The sequence below is a fragment of the Thalassophryne amazonica genome, unplaced genomic scaffold (assembly GCF_902500255.1).
Source record: "Thalassophryne amazonica unplaced genomic scaffold, fThaAma1.1, whole genome shotgun sequence".
Lineage (NCBI taxonomy): Eukaryota > Metazoa > Chordata > Actinopteri > Batrachoidiformes > Batrachoididae > Thalassophryne > Thalassophryne amazonica.
The window spans coordinates 206,975-224,919 of NW_022986268.1; the positions used below are offsets into that span (position 1 = coordinate 206,975).

General features: G+C 44.2%; 1 protein-coding gene across 6 annotated transcripts in view; it reads left to right on the forward strand.

Annotated features, from left to right (window-relative positions):
• Positions 1-17,945, forward strand: part of LOC117505912 — a 34,592-nt gene that overhangs the window by 3,421 nt on the left and 13,226 nt on the right. For 2 of the 6 annotated variants that reach the window (XM_034165444.1, XM_034165449.1), the window contains exon 2: positions 2,208-2,297. The exons of 1 other annotated variant lie outside the window; for it this stretch is intronic. The gene's annotated coding sequence lies outside the window, so the exon portion shown is untranslated. Of the gene's footprint in view, positions 1-2,207; positions 2,298-15,325; positions 15,908-17,945 lie in introns of those variants that run through there. 3 more of the 6 variants (XM_034165445.1, XM_034165448.1, XM_034165446.1) reach the window with 3 other exon arrangements.

Sequence of the window (17,945 nt, forward strand, 5' to 3'; positions counted from 1 at the left end):
TTCCGGGCACGTCCCATTGGGAGGAGGCCCCGGGGAAGACCCAGGACATGCTGGATGGACTACATCTCTCGGCTGGCTTGGGAACTCCTTGGGGTTCCCCTGGAGGAGCTGGGTGAGGTGTGTGTGGATCGGGAGGTCTGGGTGGCTTTGCTTGAGCTGCTGCCCCCGCGACCCGACTCCAGATAAAGCGGAAGAAAATGGATGGATGAATATCGTACTTTCATCTTATTGTACTAGTATCAGTCCTAACTTACATTTTAATATGTATTGGAAATAATTATTAAGTAATCAGTCAACTGATGCTTTGTAATTTTCTATAAGAATCTTGAGGCGTTAACTAGTTATTTAAACTACTACTGAAACCTTACTATATGTGTCTATAATGCTTAATTCGTTAGGCAATAATATGCAAAAACATTCCTTGCAGAAATCTGAAAATAGTTCTATTGCATTTTCTGACCACGAAAACATACATGTAGACACCAGATTGGGCCCGATATCATACATAGTTAGTTTATGTAACTTCCCCAAGTGACAACCCAGGACAACCAAGCTAGAATTGTTCCCTGGGTTCAGAGAAACAAAATGATACCAAAAAACTGAAACTATGAACTGAACTAAGTTCTTCTTATAATAGAATGTTATTTATTGCACCATACATAACAATCTACACTCTAAATACGAAATAGCTCTGGAATTAACTCCAAAATATTGGACAAGCAGGTATGCAACAAAAGAAAAAATAAGTCAAATGAATTGCAACAGGTTTGGTTGGGAAGAGCTTAAGGAGACCTTCAAAATGGTGTTTAAATATTTGTTGTATGTCAAATATGAAGAAAGTTATGAGTATTTGAATTTTGTAAGATCTTGGTAATTTGTCTGTGTTCATAAAGGAAAAACAACAGAAAGCTGCTGCAAATTTTCAGGGTCTCATGCAGCAGTTTCTTAATGTGATGAAGCATAAAAATTACATTTTGGTAGTACGAGGTCTGTTAGAAAAGTATCCGACCTTTTTATTTTTTCAAAAACCATATGGATTTGAATCGTGTGATTGCATCAGCCAAGCTTGAACCTTTGTGCGCATGCGTGAGTTTTTTTCACGCCTGTCGGTTGCGTCATTCGCCTGTGAGCAGGCTTTGTGTGAGCACTGGTCACACAATGTCTGAAGGATTTGGAGCTTTGCTGCATCAATTTTTTCCAGAAACTGAGAGAGACAGCCAGGTGGACACCATTCGGAAAATTCAGATGGCTTTCAGGGATGATTTTATGGGGATTACAGATTAAGGAGTACTCCAGCCGGTTTAAAGACCACCCACAGCGTCTGAGAGCGTGGCGCACTCCGAGCGCCGATCGATAGGCTGACACCCCGCTGAAACAACCAGATCATTTCCGGAGGAATTCCGCGTGTCGCAGTGGAGCCGCATAGCGCAAAGCAACGCCGTGATGAAGCCTCACAGGACATGTCCTGGCATGTCCAGCTCATTCACAATTTCTCAGATAGTCACACGACTGAAAAGCCACCGAAAGCTATCTGTAAGCCGTCCTGTGAGACCAACATGGAGGTGCTTTTGTCCCGCACCATTCGCGGCTCCGTGACGCGTCCCTCCGCTTCTCTTTCCATGACAAAAACTCCTGTAACAGTGGAATGTGCCAAAAAAGTCTTGATGTCCGTCTTCTGCCATTTTTCTGTAAGTCAGACGATGTCCCGCATCAACAAAGCCTTCACGTTGGAAATGATCTGGTTGTTTGAGCCTGTCGATGGGCGCTCGGAGTGCGCCGTGCTCTCAGCCGCTGTTGGCGGTCTCTAAACCGGCTGGAGCACTCCTTAATCTGTGTAATCCCCATAAAATGGTCTCTGAAAGCCATCAGAATTTTCTGAATGGTCTCCACCTGGAGGTCTCTCACAGGTTCTGGAAAAATTTGATGCAGCAAAGCTCCAAATCGTTCAAACATTTATTCGCAATAAAAATCCGACGAGAGGGGTGGACCACTGCTCACACAAAGCCTGCTCACAGGCGAATGACGCAACCGACAGGCGTGAAAAAAACTCACGCATGCACACGAAGGTTCAAGCTTGGTTGATGCAATCACACGTGATTCAAATCCATATGGTTTTTGAAAAAAAATAAAAAGGTCGGATACTTTTCTAACAGACCTCGTATAATGTTCATTTGCAACTGTCACTATGTGGTTTCTCTGTTGTTCAGACTGCAGTGGCTCTCTGGTGCGCAAGGGATTATGGGATATATCAGTAAGCCATCTCACACTCTCAGGTGATGTACTGCATTGTGGAAGAGGTAAGAGGTCATGTGACCCAAACACAGCCAACGCATGTGAGCGGCTATTTAAATCCAAGTAATTTCTCTCTGTTTATCAGTATTTTGTGCCTGTCTGTTGCCAGCAGCCATGGTAATGAAGTTGCTGCAGTTAAAGCTTGTACTTGGATGTCGGTGCTCTTAATGGAGTGTCCTGTAGGGCCCGAAACTTTTTTTTTAAGGACTTTGAGAGCAAAACATAACAAAGGAATACAGTGAGAACTCTCAGTATCTGTAACAAAGAATAAGATATAACAACGAAGCGATGAACCTCCAAAGAAAATACAATCTGCATTACAGCATTTCCTTAATGAGTCAGGTAGATTGTAACCATTATGTGGTCGGAAGCATTTACTTTGAAAATTACAGTGTTTAAAGCAAGCCGCCTGGATATCCCAGCTCGGAATAATGGAATAGGACTGCGCTATTTTGTGGGTTTTCTTCTCTTAACTGGGGCCATGATTAATAGGGATGGCAGGGGCTAGAGGGGGAAATTATTGGACCAAAAATGTTTTCATTCATCAGGAATGAAAGTCGGAGCTTTATGACTATCAGATATGTCGTAGTTCGGACCATAAGCAATGCCAACTAGTCATCTGGCGGCGTTATTCCCATGTCCCACTGGGCAGCGTCTGCTAGACGAGTAGAGACGGCCAGGAACCTGTGGATTAATTTGATTCGACACAGGAAACCTCACCCTGCCCTGACACGGAAAGGATGAACAGATCGATCCCTCTTTTGCTCCCATCGGCTCCTGTCGGTGTTTATTTTCACTGTTCTTAATTGGTTGAGTGATCCATCCATCTATCCATTTTCTTCCGCTTTATCCGTTGTCGGGTCTCAGGGGCAGCAGCTCAAGCAAAGCCGCCCAGACCTTCCGATCCACACACACCTCCACCAGCACCTCCGGGTGAACCCCAAGGCGTTCCCAAGCCAGCCGAGAGATGTAGTCCCTCCAGCGTGTCCTGAGACTTGTGCATACTAACTAGTTACGCGGTCCCATGCAGTCTGTATCAACTTCTTAGAGGGACACATGGCATTCAGCCACATGAAACTGAGCAAAAACATGGGTAATTGTGACCGTAATGAAGAAGAAAGCAGACATGCAAACTCCAGCTGTATTGTTTAAGAGCCAATTTTTTTAAGGATCAGCTCCCTAGGTATCCCCAGATTTGAACACACTTAATCCAACATGTTGATCACACTGCTGCCGTTGGCTTTTCTCACAGGCTTAACAGTCACATAGCCCGACTTAGAGTCCACAAGCACCAACAGATACTTTTCTCCTTTCTTACCGGTCACCCCCATGGGCCCGGCAACATCCATGCATACTGATCCCCATGGAACAGTACTCTTTATGGTGAAACCATCCACCCTTTGTCCTCGTCGTCCTGCATTGTATCGACCACATACTTCACAGTCTTTGAGGACTCGGCAGACTTGGTTTCTCGGAATCCAAAGTTGCAGCTTCTCCAGCTCCTTCCGTGTGGGAATGGTGCCTGCATTGCCAAGCGCTTCATGTATGGCCAGCACCACCTCTTTCACGGACTCTTTTGGAACTACCCTTCCCTTGGGTGTCTGTTCCCACTTCTCGATCCCGACAACGACGACTTTTCTCAGCTGCACATAGCGGTCCACTTCTTTGTTCCCGCTCCAGTGTGCTCCTTCTTTTACATGGGCCTTCTGATGTACCACATCTAAGTCCATTGTTAGCCTCAACTCAGCTATTTTCCTCCACAAATCCATATGAGCTACAGGCTTCCCCTTAGCTCCCTCGAATCCATTTTCTTCCCAAATGGATAAGTCCTCTTTCAGGGCTTGTGTGCAGTAATGACTGTCTGTCTGTAACCACTTTAGCCCTTTTTACTCTCCTCTTGTTTAACTCCAAGAGTCCTTCCAGTATTGCTGTAACTTCTCCGGCTTGGGCACTCCCTGGCGTTTGACCTTTTTGACGATATTTCTCCTTATCTTGATACTTCAGAATATAGCCCCAATAAGCTATATTGTCTGTACCCTTCTTCGACCCGTCAGTGTACATAGTCCAGTCGTATGGCTCCATAGGGAGTTGCCTCTCCTTTGGCAGCTTTTTTGTCGCCGACTGTTTTGGCCCAATTTCCAGCTCAGGGTCTAGCAGGATGCCCTCCCACCTTCCCCATCTGGCATTTGTGGCTTTAGTACTCTCAATAGTTCCTTTTCCTAGGAACCGGTGGACTTGGCTTTGAGTGATAACTTTTATTCCCTGACCTTGTGCAAGTTCTTTTAATGCACTCCAATATCTAGCCAAGACTGCTAGTTCTTTTTCTTCCGGTGGATATTTTCTCTCAATCGAAGACAGAGTATAGCTCCACAAAATTACCATACCCCCTCCTTCGTTGCTCACTTTTACCACCGAATCCTCTTCTTCACAGCTTATTTCGGCTAGCAGACGAGTAGTCAGACTATGCGGCTCCAGCCTAACTGCATCTTGAATGGCTTTCTTTAGCTTTTCCAAGCAATCCTGATCTGTAGCTGTCCAAATCCATTGCTTTTGCTCTTGTCCATTAGGTTTCTTCTTGAGACGAGCATAAAGGGGCTTTGCGTATCTCTGATAGTGTGGAACGTGATCTCTCACATAGTTACACAATACCAATATTTTATGTAGGTCATTCTCAGATTGCGGTGGTTTAATCTGACTCAATTTTTCTCCGTATACTTCTGAGAGTCCCAGGTCTGATGATACCTGGAATCCCAAATAGTTAACCTTGAATTGTCCAAACTGACATTTCTTCAGATTGAGTTTTAATCCAGCTTCTGTGAGCTTCTGTATCACCTTTTGCAGCCGCATTAGGTGTTCATTCACATCATCGATGTAGACTGTTACTCCCAGATCTTTTAATATTTCCATTACTGCTGCTTGGAACACATCTGGTGAATTTCTGTATCCCTGCGGGAGTCGTTGCCACACAACTTTTCCCTTTATGTGTGAATGCTGTTTTCCCTTGTGACTGTTTTGCTAATCGCAGGGAAAAGAATCCATTTACCAGATCAATGCATGATTTGTATCTCTTAATTTGGAGCGTTTTCAGTGCTCCTTGGGGATTTAGCAAACTCGCTCTATTGGCTATTGTTCGTCGATTGAGAGCCTTGAAGTTGATTACTGGTCTCCAGCCTCCTCCTGCCGACTCTGGCTTCTTAACTGCTTGGATGGGGCTGTTAGTGATCGGATTCAATTCCACTCGAATGATCCCCAAAGCTTCCAATTCTTTTACTATTTTATCCATTTCCTCAACTGCTCCAGGGTTCAAGGGATATTGTCGCACCGGTGGATGTACTCCTCCTTCGATGACATGAATGTATTTAGCCCCCAAATCTCCACAATCATTTTTAAATCGTGCTACTTTAGCTTTGGAGATAATTTCCCTCAATTTTTCTTTCCCTGCTTCAGAGAAATCACTTTTTCCAATCTTTTCTTCTGTGATAGCTGGTACATCCACTTCTTTGTACCAGCTTACCGGACTCTTTCCAATTGGAGTCATATCCATTCGTACGACTTTTGCCTGTAATTTTTTCACTCGTCGTTTTATTAGATTTCGAAGCCTTTTGGGCCGATGCAATTCTCTCAAATCCTTGACCGTTATCAAATTAAAGGGGCCTTTTATCCAAGCTACCCCTTTCTATATTCCAAATGGTCTTTCCTCCGTTGCCGCATTCGCATACTGGATCAGTAGGTATCCCTTGGTCTCGAGGCTTCTGAGGGTCATGGACACCTCTGCTCCCGTGTCCACCAGGTACGGTTCTCCATCCACATCAGTGGATGTCCCCCTCCCAGTAGGCATGGTCTAGCGTGACCCGCGCCTCTGAAGCCATTACTTCTTCTGTCCTGCCACTGAGGCTTGGCAGACTTCCTGGAGGGCTTTCCTTTGTTTTGGAGTTAATTTGTCGTACTCCTCTTTAGGGAGATAGCCACCACTATGTGGTGTAGGTTGTGATTGTGGTGGTGGGGGTGGTGGACCTCTCGGCAGAGAGCTCCATTGTCCTGCTGGAGGCCTTTGATTATCCCTCTGTGGTGTTTGAAACGGGTGAGGAGGTGGTGGTTTAGGCACTGAATTTCTTTTCTCCACTCTCCCTGGTTTTTGTCCTGATCTTGTTGTGCTCTCCTTCTTTCTCTTTTCCTCATAGAACTGCTGCTCCAGATCCCAGCTCTTCACCACCACGTCCATTTGTGGGACTGTAGTGCCGTCTATGGGCATTTTCACAAAGGTTATTTCCCCTCTTCTGTCCTTAGTGACCTCTCTGTGCCCTAACATAGTGTTGTGGCAAAATCGTCTTTTAGCCCATGCCACACTTGAACTAATGTTTGACCTTTATCTAGTTCAGCCTTAGCTCGAGCAATATGGGAATCTTCATCATTGGGATCTTCCAACACTAACCTGGCATAATGGTTTCGTGCTGGTTCACCCCGACTGATGGGTTGCCTGGTAACTTGGGCCAGCCACATAGATTTACCCTCTTCGCTGTTAGAAGCTCTGTCAATAAGGGGCCACACTTCTTTCAAATAGTCCTTTAGGTCCTCATTTGGTTGTTTCTCTCTCACCAGCATCTTTAATTTCTTGAATTCCCAGAATTCCCTGCCGTCTGCTTGAATTTCAGCTTGAATTGCTGGCAGACTTTGCTCTCTAGATCCAGCAGGAAAGTCCTGATTTGGGAGGCTCGCTTGTAATCCTGACGATGGTGGAATTGTTTCTCCTTCATCATCCAGATTTTCTTCATTGGTTTCTCTCAACACTTGCCGTGACCAGCGTAAAGCTGCTGTTTTTAGTTTTCTCAACATCACATCATGGGCCACGCCTAAATAGGTGACTCTGAAGTTATTTGTTAACTCTTTACAGGCAGTCAGTGTAGGATAGAAGGGCCACATTAGCATATTAGCCCACTCTCCAACAGTTGCTGTTACCTTGAGAGTTTTCTTTTCATCTTGTCGCTCAATCCACTCTTCTGGGATGTCATACCCAGTTTGCCCAACTTCTGGAGCATAGGTTTGTCGCTTATCTTGGGTCTCCACTGGGTTGACCCCGATATCTCTTGCAATTCTCTCTGATGCTACACGCACATTATACACCCCAACTCCTTTCTTTCGTCCTCTGTAGCATCCAGTTCGTAGTTCTGGGTGTGAGACTTCTCTTTCCCCTACCACAGATAGCGGTTCATCCTCGAGTCTTGTGGATTGATCTCCTCTCCAGACTCTCTTTCCTGGTCATCATCCATATCAGATTCATGGGAAGGACGTGGGTCTCGTGGTTGAAGCTCCCTGTTTTGTTCCGACTTTCGGGGTGACCCGGATGCCTCGGCATGTCCGACAGGTAGAGGAATGAATATAGGATCCTCTTCTCCATTATCCGGTGGAGGAGCCTGGAAAGGCTCTCTCATCCGAGATTGGGAGCTTGTGGGGTGTATGATAGTCTAGAGCCCACTTGCAACTCGTTTTAATGTTGGTCGTGGGGTTTTAATCCTTAATTGCTGCACTCCCACAGCATGAACTGATCTTTTCTCACTTGTCGCCATGGGGATGGACTGCATCACTAGCGGGGGACTAGTTGCCACTCCACTAGCTCCAATTGCACCCTTCCTTGGACCTGCTCTACTTGGTACTAGGTTTACCGCTTCAAGTGCCCTTCTCACTCGATCTTGCTCCTGCTCATTGCTAGTGACCACCACAATTTCTCTCATTGATCCCCATGCTCCTGGGGTACGCATGTATAGGTTCACGGCTGCCATGGCAACCTTTTCTGCCTCTTCCCATGTCATGTCCAGATCGTAATCCGTCCACACATATCACCACCCGCCGATGCTGGCGTTTTTTGGCCAAATCAATAGCTGTTCCCAGAGTTTTCAGCATTTCCTCCATGTATTCGATCGAATTTTCTCTCCCTGGGTAGCTTTCAAAGGGCACATGTATGAGTGCATGATAAGCCATTCGTGGTGCGCTTGTTATCACCATCGATCTTCCGTCCAGATCTCTCCCCTTTATATTCTTAAGCTCTTCTTGGTATTCTCTGCCTGCCCGCTCCTTGAGCTTTGCTCGGAATTTTCGGTTGGCAATTTTCAGTCTGGGATTTGTGAAGACAGTGAGACTATCTCCATCTATATCCCAAGGACTGCCAAAATAATGATATGCCCATCTTCCGTCTTGGGCCACCATTTTTTGGTTCCTTCGGGCATAGGGTCCAATTCCTCCATGTAGTCAGATTCAGTGTATACATGGTGGGTTTTTGCTTTAGATTTTCTAAAGATCTCCTGCGAACGCCCTTCCTCTTTAATATGGTAACTCGGTCCGGCAACACATTCTTCAGCTTTAAGCTGTCCCAAGCTTCTGGGCCCACATTCCGGCGATTGATGGAATATCTGTCCAGACACTCCCTGAAGGCTTCTTTGTCTTTTATCCTGCTCAACCAGGCGTTCTGTCTGTTTTCTAACTGTTGAGGTTGTTCCTCTCACACTTCCTAGGGGCAATTTTGGCCACTCTGGGTCAAAGCTTGTGTGGAGCTGGTCCAGGCTTTTATATTCTTGACCATTTCCCCCAGGATTAGGACCTCCCGGGGATATCGATTCATCTCCACCTACCTCTGGGTTGTGTTCCTAATCACTTTGTTCGGATTCGGCCTGGGAGTCTATCTTGCCTTCGTCTTCATTATCGAGGATCTGACTTCCACTCATATCTTCCATTATAGGATATTGTTCCTTAAGCATTCTTCCTAACCCTTTTAGTCGTTCTGCCGTGGACTTAAACTCAGCATATACAGATGCTGATTTTGCTTTAACATCAACCAGGACCGTCTCTACTTCCAACAACCCAGCTGTCATCTTTACTACGGAGTCACAACTTTTCTCGGGGCTTATTAAGGTGGTGATTTGTCCTCTTTTCCACTCTTCTCCGAGAACTTTGCACCACCATACAAGCCACTCTCTGGTCCCCATCTTGTCCTTTGGGACTGGTGGGCTCTTCAAAACGGCCAGGATCTGCCCCTCCTTATGCTTACCTGGATAGTATATCCCTAATGTCTGTATAATTCCTGCCATGTCTTCTTTGAAACATTCGTCATCAGTTTCCACACTTTGATCTATGACATATTTCTGAACTGTTTCTGCCCAAGTATCATATCCTCGTCCATACAATACCACTCTGTGTGGCCGGAAATGCACTTCTTTTTTCCCTTCATGTTCGGATTCAGGGTTTGCTACGGGTCCTGGCTCTCCTTCAGCCATATTTTCACTGCTTGTTCTTAATACTAAACTTACTGTTCCGTAATGATTGTCCTCTCTTTATTCTCTCGGTTGCTGAGATTGTCGATTCCACCACTGTCGTCTGCCTCTCAAAGCCTCTCTTGGCGCCTTGAGTCAGGGATGAGTGACAGACTACTTGGCTATTCAGCGCTAATTCCAGAGGTTAATTCCAGATCAGCTGCTCCTTTTCCCTCTTCTCCCCTCAGGAACCTCACGGGGTGATGATCCTATTCTCTCTTGTAGATCACCATTTTGCACGGTATACTCTCATACCTGCTTTCTTGACGATCCGATCCAGCAGGCTCCCTTGCCTGCTTCCCTTCCTCGTCGTTTAGTGACGATCCAGCAGGCTATCCCCGTCTGCTTCTCGTCCCCGATCCCAGCTCCCTGGGATAATTACTCCTGTTGCCTTTTGTTGATGGTCGTCTCCAAATTTTCACACCTGTGGAGGACAGATATGTTTCAAGCCGTTACTGGACCTATACAAGCCATCAGCCGATACTCTCCACAATACTGTCCTCTTCGGTGATCTATTCAGGGGCTTTCCACCTGCCCAATGGCAAAGACTCTCCTTTGGCCAGGATTCTTCCTCGGACCCGACTACACTTTGTCTGGTCCCTGTTCGGGCGCCACGTGTCCGATCCCACTACCTAGATACATGGCACACGCTCACCCTCTGAGTGTGGTTGTATAAAACCAGCTCTCCGTCTCTGGGGTCCAACCTTCGTGTCTCCCCGGGTATTACCCGGCAAGGCTACACAAAGGCTATTTAAGCTGGTGTCGAGGAGATTCGTCTAGCTGCTCACTGCCTCCATCCGGACCAAGATACGAACCCGCCACGCCTCTTATGGATCAGGGCTCTTGGAATGTTGCTAGATTTTAAATTTAGTGACTCGTACAGCGAGTCCCCGGGATGTGTTATTTTTATTGAAAACCAGACTAACCTTTTAGAGCACGTTGATGTTGCGCACTGTCAGATCCCGATATAAAAACCAGCTCTCCGTCTCTGGGGTCCGACCTTCGTGTCTCCGCAGGTATTACCCGGCAGGGCTGCACAAAGGCTGTTCAAGCTGGTGGCGAGGAGATTCGTCTAGCCGCTCACTGCCTCCATCCGGACGTCCACCCCGCTGACGCTGATCTCGCACCCCGGTCGAATAGCCTCCTCTGGAACCAGGATACGAGCCGGCCACGCCCGTTAACGGCAGCTCTCCTCTTATGGATCAGGGCTCTTGGAATGTTGCTAGATTTTACATTTAGTGACTCGTACAGCGAGTCCCCAGGATGCATTAATTTCATTAAAAACCAGACTAACCTTTCAGAGCACTTTTTGATGTTATACACCCAAAAAACTTTAACTTTTACACCTTAAGAAGAATCAATAAATCCAATGTCCGAGCCTTAACACTTTAACTGCATGCTTGGAAATTTATTGCAGGTTTTGCAAGTGCTGACAACATAATCAAAATAGGTTATATGATGATGATTTCACAACAGTAATTCAAATATAATCAGAATAATAATTGGCAGAGATTTTTGTTTCTGATTCAATAATGCTGTCTGATCTTACTCTGACTGGACTGGATTAACTTCTTAACAATTTTTCTAGGAGTGAGGGAAGGAGGTTTTTTGATGTTAAAATCCCCAGTTCGATGAACTTGATTTCCTCTTCATCAGCTATTAGTTGTTAGCTGACCACGATCCTTGTGTGATGTTGTAATCCTTCAGAAAATAAATCCACATAAGAGTTCCTTCAGGAAATAAATCCACATAAGAGTTTATTCCTTCTTCAATCAACCAAAAGTTGATCTAATCCATTCTGGTACGATGTGATATTCCTTGAGAGAGAAAACGTTGAAACTTCCCCACTCAGACTTAAGGCCAGTGATTATTCTCCAATGCTCTGCTACTCTGTGACTGGACGGCCTGAGTGGGAGCTGAAAACTCTCTCAAATGATCTCTTATGTCTCCAATCCTCTCACTCCACGATTCCAATTGCAGCTCACAAGATGGTCAAGTCTTGTGGTATCCTCGTAGCAGGGGAGAAGTGACAACAGCACCTCTCCCTGGAAGAATAACCCTGTTTCCTGTTGTTGTACAGTTTTTATATGAAACCCTTGTTGTTGTTGAGTTGATCTTGGTTACCATGGGGATGATGGTGACTCAAAACCTCCCCCCCCTACTCCTTCCTTTTACTGGAAGTCATCTGGAGAACTCATTTCCTGGCTGCCAGTAACTGGTGTCCCGGCTGCCAGTAACTAATGTGACTCAGTTCCTGTTTTCTACTTAACACATCAGCTTTTTCTGAGAATTCATTCTTTTTAAATCATGTCTTTTAGAATCACATTAATCATATTCAATCATTTCATTACAACTCTTTCACATAAAAACAATTCATATGATCATATACAAACATTTTCATTCCTTATTATTCATTTCATATTTTATCACATCTTAATCATTTGATCAGTTGTTATCATCAGCCCTTCTGGCCTCGCTTGCGACATCACTAACTTCCTCCTTTTGTCTCTGCCTCTACACTAAAAACAACTTGCACCCTTTATGAAAAACAACTCATATAATCATTCATTTTACTTATTTGTAACGTACTTTTTTCTAATCAACTCTTTACTTTTATTACATTAATAGTTCATTTAATCATACTTGTCATGTTAAAATCATCTTTAGACATATTCCATCGTTTTCACCACTGAGTTCATCCCGTGGGCCTCCCCATCTGCAATGGAAAAGTCCAGTATGACCTCACTTACTCCGGGAAAGTACCAAACACTGTTCAGTTTATTCCAACAACATGTGTATTAATCCCATGGCACGTATTATATTCCAAGATGAAAACAAGCTGAAAGCAAGCTTAGTCATCTTTCTTGACAGCACCCAATAAACTTAACTTTCGCAACTTAAGAAGCATCAATAATCCAATGTCCGAGCCTTAACACTTTGACTGCATGTTTGGAATTTTAATGCAGGTTTTGCAAGGGCCGATAACATATTCATCATGGGTTATATGGTGATGATGTCACAACAGTAATACAAATATAATTAAAATAATGATTGGCTGAGATTTATTATTTTTTTTTTTTTTAATAATTCAATAATTCTGACTGATCTTGCTTTGACTGGGACTGGATTGATTTCTTAACAAATTTTCCTGGGAGTGAGGGAGGAAGGTTTTCCAGGTTAAGGTCCCCAGCTCGATGAACTTGATTTCCTCTTCATTAGCTGACCATGATCCTTGTGCGATATTGTGATCCTTCAGCAAAGTTAATCTACATAAGATATTATTCCATCTTCAATCAACCACAAGTTGATCTAATCCATTCTGGTATGCTGTGATATTCCTTGAGAGAGAAAACGTTGAACATTCCCCACTCAGACTTAAGGCCAGTGGTTATCCTCCATCGTTCTGCTACTCCGTAACTGGACATCCTGAGTGGGCATTGTAATCTCTCAAACGACTCTGCACGGCTCCAATCCTCTCACGCCACGATTCCAATTGATGCTCACAAGATGGTCAAGTCTTGTGATCTCCTCGTAGCAGGGGAGTAGTGGCAACAGCACCTCTCCCTGGAAGAATAACCCCGTTTTCTGGTGTTTCAACAAGTTATATATGTTCCTGACTCCAGTCGTCCTCAGATGATCTTGGCTACCATGGGGACACTGTTGACTCAAAACCTCCTCCCTTCTCCTTCTGCTTTACTGGAAATCTCCGCAGCCCCTAACAGTAACTTATTTCTCAAGTTCCTCTTTTCTGTTAACACTTTAGCTTTTCTGAGAATTCATTCTTTTAAATCATTTCTTCAAAATCACATCAATCATATTCAATCATTTCATTACAACTCTTTCACATAAAAACAATTCATATGATCATATACAAACATTCTCATTCCTTATTATTCATTTCATATTTTACCAACATCTTAATCATTTGGTCAATTGTTTCACATCAGTTTTTCTTGCCCCACTTGCGACATCTTCTTCACTTCCTCTTTTTCTCTGAGTCTGCACTCTTTATGAAAAACAACTCATATAATCATTCATTTCACTTATTTCGTGAAATACATCTTCTAATCAAATCTTAATTATAATACATTACTACTTCATTTGATCATACTTGTCATGTTAGAATCATTTTTAGATATATTCCCTCGTCTTCACCACCGAGTTCATTCCGTGGACCTCCCCATTTGCAATGGAAAAGTCCGGCATGACCTCACTTACTCCTGGAAGGTACCAAAAATTGTGCAGTTTAATTCAACAGCATGTATATTAATCCCATGGCACATATTATACTCCAAGATGAAAACAAGCTGAGAGCAAGCTCAAAGTCATCTTTCCTGACACATGCCCAGGTCTTCCACCATTCAGAAGATTCAGACGGCTTTCGGTGGCTTTTTAGTCGAGTGAGTATCCGAGAAATTGTGGAGAGCTGGGCATGTCACACCATGTCCCGTGAGACTTCCAACATGGACTTGCTTTTGTTCTCCGCCATTGCGGCTTCGTCCCAACGTGCAAATACCTCTGCACGTCTTTCATTACAAAATCTCCTGTAACAGTGGAATCTGACGAAAAATGGCTGATGTCCACCTTTTCTGCCATTTCTCTGGTAGTCACACGATGTCCCGGATCAATATAGCCTTCACTTTGGAAATGAACTGGTCATTTCAGCCTGTCGATGGCTGCTCGAAGCGCGGCACGCCTTCAGCCGCTGTGGGCCGACTTTAATCCGGTTGTAATGCTGCTTAATCTGTGTGACCCCCCCCTATTTGTACCATTGAAAGAATGTGAAAACTTCCTAACAGCTCTTCATGCCTCCAGATGGCTTACAGCGTAGTGGATTTGTTTTGTGTGTGTGTGTGTTAGCACAATCAATTAGTTCCTTCAAATCTTCGTCCGTTAGTAAAATAAACTCCACATGGTTAGCTAATCACCACCCCCTGCTAGTGGGCGGGGTTCGTAGCGTACAGTGGTACAAAACGTATGGAACCAAATCGCACACTAAATGCAACGCAACACAAATGGGATGAATAATCCAGGTCAGGTGACATACAAAGTACCAATCAAATGACAAGGATCCACTCAGCTGTTATATAATATCGATGTAGATATGTAATATCATATCGCTGTAGCCCTGAGCGTGGGGCTGCAACCTCACTGCTCAGCAGAGAGAGAGGGAGAAAGCAATTGATGGAAATAATGAGGGCGAGGGAGAGTGAAGGGGTTGATGTATACAAATAAAACATCTGTTTGCATACAAAGTAGTATGCAGAGAGAGACAGAGTGGCAGCAGAGGTTGGTGGCTCCCCTGGGGTGCAATGAGGGGGGAGAGTGAGAGAGAAAGCTGAGGAGACATAAGGTGGGAGACTTGGGGTACGAATATTTCATGAGGTGAAAGATGGAAAGTACCATTTAAAGAATGGAGGGAAAAAAAACCCTTTGTTTTATGCGACGGCAATAGTGCTGGGTATCGATCAAAAATTTTCGATATGATACCTTCACTTTAATACTGGTTCCTGAACGATACTTTGATACCAAATTTATACGATCAATTCTAACAAAAAGAAAATTACATTACTCACTCCAAGCAGTTTTCTTACAGAAAAAATAAACAACAAATTTCCAGTGCAAACGAACACTTGAAAACACTCTTTTTTTTTTTTTTGACCTTTTTGTACTTTTTGTCAAAAGCATTATTCTTTCATACATTTTGGCATAAATGTCACTCCATACATAGACTCTGAGCTGAGCTCAGCCCCCTGCTGCCTGTAAGCACAGGACAACCCATTTGGGCAAGAAAAAACATTTTGATTGCAATTTGTTTGTATTACAACATTTGGAAAGATGTCATTTGATATAAACAGTGAGTCGCTTTGAAGTCATTAATCCCGAGCGGACTCCTTCTACCTTGACTCAGCAAAGAACACAGCATTTTGGAGCTGTAAGAACAGTACGGAGGACGTTTCTCGCAACAAGACGGGAGTCCCAGTTAGTGACTTTAATCTGCACAAAAGTGACTCACAATTGACATATTTTAATGGCTTTGAGAGGGGTTAAGAAGTGGACTTGCTGCTTCTGAAAAGTAACAGAGCCAACAAAGCAGCGGTTCGGAGCAGTGCTTCATTGCTTCAAAGTGATGCACGTATTAAGTTGCAGTAACATTAAGTAAATTTACCTGTTGATATCCCAGACATGGCGCCGTCGTTGGTACTCTCAGATGAAGTGGAGTCCGGTAGTGGAGATTTTGAATCGGGAGAGGAGAGGACGGCTGCAGACCGCTCTTCCTGCACGTGATTAACCTCTTGGCGCCGAAAGACAAGGCATGTTTTGATACTTGGTACTACTGAAGCATTTCGGTTGGGGTCACAAAAGAATCGAAGTTTGGTACCCAGCTCTAGACTGCAAAACGAGATCCACGTCATTTGATTAGGGATGGGTATTGATAAGATTTTATGTACCGATTCCTTATCGATTCCTCTTGTGAATTTTCTGTGTAGTAAAAGTAGGCTTTACAGGTTTTCTGTGTCAACATTTTACTGAGTCTTAAAGTAAATAGACAATGGACATAAATAGAAATAAACAAAATCTGTAGTTTTTGTCAAACATTTCCTTTCAGACATTATTGACATTATTGGAATGTCTTTCCATACGTCTGAGCTGAACTCGTGCAGCACAGCCGCTGCAAGTCAGGATGTAATTCATAAAGAAGGCAGGACATCTCATTTTGGGAGGGAAAAAAACATTTTAGTTGATTGTAGTTTGTCTGTATTACAGCGTTTGGAAAGCGGTGTCATTTTATTTAAACCGGCAGTTCGTTTTGAAGTTACTAATTCCGACCGGACTCTGTCTCTGCAGACAGCAGCGTAACATTTGGAGCTGTGCCAACAGAACGGAGGATGATTCGCGTTTCTTGACTGCAACAACACAAGAGTACCAGTTTGACTTTAATCCACACAAAAGTGACTCGGGATTGACACATTTTGCCGTTATTGATATCAGTGGAAGGACAGGTCTTACGTAATTTAACATCCCAGTTAGGGATGCACGATCCACAATTTTCACTTCCGATCCAAATACCTGAATTTGGATATATACTGATCCAATACCAGAGCTCTGTTTGCTGTAATATTATTATTGAGGATTTTCTTTAAAAGGAGACCTGAAAGTTGAACTATAATTTGCCAGAAGGTGCATCTAAGATGAAAGCGTAGATTTGATGTTTTGGTGAAAGACTGAAGTACTATTGTTTTTTTTAAGGACTATTATAGCCTTATTTTTATAGACTTGAAGAGAAAAGACAGCTCTCTCTGTGTTTAAGTGCTGCGCAAACTTTGAACTTTAGGGAAACACGAAAGCTTTCAACTATAAAAGAAATATCGGCGCTCGCGCAGTTTTTAATGGAGACTGAACTGGTGTTTTACAGCCATGGGACAGTAAAGCAGCTACCTTTTTAGCACACATTTTCAGCAACAATTCAGTTAATTTTTTGGAAAAGCCATGCTCTATGAACAGACAATTTGAAGACAAGAGCCGGGTGGAAATTTGCTGCTACACTCAGCTACAAAACTGCGGAAGAGAGCTCTCTCAAACAGCCCGGCTTCAGAAAACCTCTCCCCTCCTTCTGCTCAGCAGTAAACAAAACAGAGGGCTAACAGCAGCAGTTGAGGATTCACACTGGCTCTTCCCTGGTACTGGAAAATGTCACGGGTTGGATCGGTATTTTCCGATACGTGAATTACGTCTGTATCAGGATCCGTTACCAATCCGGGATCGGCTCTGCCCCATCCCTAATCCCAGTTAGCAACACAAAGTAGCCCTCAAAGTGCAGGAAATGGTGTTTCAAAGGGCTTCACATTTCAAAATTTTATTGGAGGAAGGGTTCCCCTTGACCCTCATACAATACTCACATCTGCAACACTTGTCGCACAGCTGTGCACCACTAAATTCCCCACCATGTCGTGAGAACCCTGGTGTTCCTCATTGGTACTTTAACATCTGGTGGACCGTGAGGCACCTCAGGAGGGGAAAACAGGGACCCATCCAAGCTGTCTACAGTAAGGATGAGACTCTGTTGACCTCAACTGAGGATGTAATCTGGTGCTGGAAGGAACACTTTGAGGAACTCCTGCATCAGACCGGAGCGCCCTCTATAGTAGGGGCAGAGCTGGAAGCTGATGGAGGATTTTCATCAATTTCCCTGGTGGAAGTCACTGAGGTAGTCAAACAACTCCGCAGTGGCAGTGCCCCGGGGGTTGATGAGATCTGTCCAGAAATGCTGAAGACTCTGAGTGTGGAGGAACTGTCTTGGATGAGACGTCTCTTAAACATTGCGTTGAGGTCTGGGACAGTGCCTAAGGA